The sequence below is a fragment of the Sinohyriopsis cumingii genome, unplaced genomic scaffold (assembly GCF_028554795.1).
Source record: "Sinohyriopsis cumingii isolate HCF-2022 unplaced genomic scaffold, ASM2855479v2 utg001937l, whole genome shotgun sequence".
NCBI classification, from domain to species: domain Eukaryota; kingdom Metazoa; phylum Mollusca; class Bivalvia; order Unionida; family Unionidae; genus Sinohyriopsis; species Sinohyriopsis cumingii.
Window position 1 is genome coordinate 225,872 of NW_028316085.1, and position 4,108 is coordinate 229,979.

General features: G+C 30.0%; 1 long non-coding RNA gene across 1 annotated transcript; it reads right to left on the reverse strand.

Annotated features, from left to right (window-relative positions):
* Positions 1–3,609, reverse strand: LOC149771359 (uncharacterized). The gene is made up of 2 exons (XR_016418314.1): positions 3,368–3,609; positions 1–1,961 (listed from the first exon to the last, which is right to left on the reverse strand). It is a non-coding gene; the product is annotated as an uncharacterized LOC149771359 (long non-coding RNA).
* Positions 3,610–4,108: the final 499 nt, after the last annotated feature.

Consider the following 4,108-nt stretch of genomic DNA (forward strand, 5'->3'; position numbering starts at 1 on the left):
TTATATTTTTTCTTTTTATTGTGCATGCAGTCTCTTTTCTGATTTGCAGACAGTTACTTATTCAGTATCATATAAGGTTATTTACATTCAATTTATGGCATAACATAGGAAGAATTACATGGTGAAACAATGTCCAGATATTCTTACAATAACAATTACCGTAATATATTTCTAAATTCCTTATTTGATATCATGATTAAAGAAAACTAGTAAATTCAATCAATATATTAGACATTCAAACATGTTTAGCGGATAATCTGGGAATTTGTAATTTGGTGGAATAATGCACACTGTATCAGATTATAACACTCATCATATACACACAAAACCAAGTATTACAGTTCTTTGACATGGTATTTGTCTGGACTTGGTGATCCATGCTTTGGCATACAGCAGACTGTAGTTGTATGTCTAGTTTGTAAAATGCTATACAGGTCAAGTCTCCTGCACATACCCATTTTTTAAATTGTCAGATCATATCCCATATTAATCTAGGATATGAGAATACACCTCGGATACTTCATCCTTTATATTCTGCTATTATTTTGGATAGGGACAACACTGTACCTTCTGCCTTTAAGAGGGATAATGTTTGCATGTTGAAATTGTGCTGAAGATTTTTTGAATAACATGAATTTGTATATATATATATATATATATATATATATATATCTGAAACAACAACAGTATAAATATATTCAATCACATCAAATTAAATAGCATGTGTTCGAAGGGTAATTATGTCTATATTACAGGAATAGCATTGAGTTGATGTGGTCAGTTGCATATACAAAATGGTATATATTTATAAGTCTATAAGTTGAACAAATGAAGCTAACTTTCTAATACATTTCAATCATAAGTAGAAATGTTTATGTAATTGTAATATATAACAATAAAATATACTTACTTCATGTTGCGCATTATATAACCAATTATAAAAACTAAACTCTTCTAAATACGCAACATCTACTAAATAATTTAAAAAACAAAATCTTAAACGTATGATCCTAAACTAATACTCTTTTATATAAAATAATGCATACATAACATGCTTTTGAACGATAAATGTTGATTATAGTGTATCTCTTTATGCAAGTCAAATTTAAGCTTGGTGAATTATCCAATACAAGAAGCCGCGGTTAACTTACTAGGTAAAAGGTCTTTAAAACACAGCAATATATGACATTTATACACACATTTAGTGACATTTAAATGCCTACCAAATATGATTGCAAATAAGTATTCTAGCAAAACAGCGTTAGAAACTCGATGTTTGACTGGTTCAAAGCTTCAGTTCGTGGCAATAAACCCCACCATAAGTAATCGAACATATGATGCCATATTGCTGTCATGCATATTGTTTACTTGATACCGTTGAGAATAATAGAATTTACCTTTGAACAAACTGCTGTGTTGTGTCTTTGTATGGGAATACATATATTTTATTTGAGAATTTGAAAATCTTCTAGCTGGTTTTGTCGAAACTAATTAATTTACTGGCCACGTTGACTCGCATTTAACCCAAATTTTAAATTTTAAAACTGATATGAATATTTTTCAATCCTAAATAACAAGGCTGCTATCATCTAATTTTCATTATGAGAAACAGAACAATAACTTTGAACAATTATAACCCATAATTAAGAATATAACATAATTAAACACCTAATTATTAATCTAATACAATCAAGCAATCAAACAAATAATTATTAATCAACACAATCAAACCCCTAATTAGTACTATAACGCGCAATCAAACCCTTATTATCAATGCACGAAAACACTACTTAAAATTGCGGCAAACAAGCTGTCTTAAAAAGCATAATTTGTAAAAATTTCAGCATCTGAAATAAACAGTTTAGTTTTTCCTTTTCATTAACATCAAGCATATTTAATTTGGGAACTGTCTCGTTCTCTTCTGTGATATCATCTTCACCCTGTTGAAAACGTCCATCAACCTTGAAAAGAAAGAAATTACATATTCCAGACTATATTGAAGTAGAACATAGCTTATTCCTGTTTTAAGGTTTACTTAATTTATAATAAAGTAATATGTGCATCAGGATAAGGAAAACGTTGTCCTCTTGGTTTATACAGTCAATGTAATTATATTCTGTAGCACTTATATAGACCATAAAGATAATGTCTGAAATGAATTTACGACGCATACAATCTTCTTTGGGTACGTTTTGGGGACGGAATGATATTGCTTTATTGTTGGATGCTTTGTATCTACTTAATGTGTAGCTGGTAAAAATATATATCAGAACATGACCCTTTCGGCAGCAAAATTCATGTGATATGTCTCCAGAGAATGTTAGGAAAGACTGTATTAATATTTCGATATTATCTTTAAAAATACATATCTGTCTTATTGTAAATGCTGTATATTCCCTCACGCCAAGTGTCAAATTCATTTATAACTGTTTAAGATGATTGTCTCATCAATTAAATACACATCGATCGCACTATCCAGTCAACAAGTGTCGTTTTAATTACCGGAGTTACGGGTTGCAAATATATTTGAATAAGCTCAGGGGCATGGCCTTTGTGGAAACGAAGTTAACTTTCGTATAGGTAGAACATGCTTATCGTGTAACATGATAATCATGTAAACATGACAGTTGGGAAGCGATGCATGTACATTAAACAATACTTCGTCAACTTTCGGGGTATTTAGCAGTAGGCATTTTCTTAAACTTGCATACTCGATGCATACCACATTATCAAATTTTTATCATCGTGTTAAGCGTACATAAAACCAAACTCTTTGGAACACAATCTACATCATTTGCATGCTAACCCAGCTGTCCGTAGAAAACGCCAACCATTTCATACACCGGCCCAGCTCTTTTCTAGATTTTCAAGGACGTTATTTCGCAAATATTGTTTTAAATTAGTTTTTTTAAAAAAGAACAGAGGAAAACATGTGTCCTGTCTTTTATATCATCACAGGTTGTGAACGAATGAAACTTTAGCTTATCTGTCCAATTTTCACTTACGTCAACACAGGTTATGACTACCAACCTTAATGAATATTAACTTACAAATCTAAATTACTATTATTAGCGCCTTCAAATATTTTTGTAGGAAGGATTGATGATATATTTGAAATAATATTAGCATAAGATGTTTATCTAAAGTTAACATCCAAGACATACCTAATACAGAAACTAAGTACATATATATATATATATATATATATATATATATATATATATATATATATATATATATATATATATGCTTAACCTTTGCATCTATATAAATGGTGTTGCTATTCGTTGAGAATCTTATCTTTAAAGTAATATTTATTTCTGTATTCAATCTTGAAACTATTTGTTTTAAAAGTTGAAATTCTTACTTTCAATTATTCTGACCACACTGACATCGGAAACCACAACTCAGATTAGAAGTCCATCCCTGACACTTACTACACTGAAATCGAAAGGGAAAAAGTGCACAAATATTGTAAATTAAAATTTATCAAAACAAAGCTTCAGTCGGTGTACTTTTACTCTTCTGTCATATGCATTATAGCTCTTCATGAATGCATTTACTTAAGATGTCTTGATTAACAGTGTGAAATGTATATATCCCTAAAACTACCAATATATATATAACTATATATATATATATATATATATATATATATATATATATATATATATATATATATCCAGAGAGTGAGGGAGAGAGGGAAAGATAATGATCATATCTGGGTACCACTTCAAGTATTCAGCAGCCGCGGTTTGCAACTACCACGATAATACCACATTATATCTCAATGAAATGTTAAATTGAAATATAGTTAAGTTATTGTATTTTATGTCCTAAATAATTTCGTTATGGTCGAGTATGGCATAAATAATGCTAACACAGACTCTATAGATTAAAGTGTTGAACAAACTTTAGTGACATTCCAAAATAAATCCAACGCTGGCGGTGCTGATGTGTATGTGATTGCCGGATCGCAGTAATACAAACCAAGAATGTATCCTTATTTGAAATTTCAATATAAATCCAAGTTTCAATTCCAACAATGTCATTTTTAGCACTTTGTGTTTCGCAAGAAAGTCACCTGAATTAAATAATTTGAATAAAT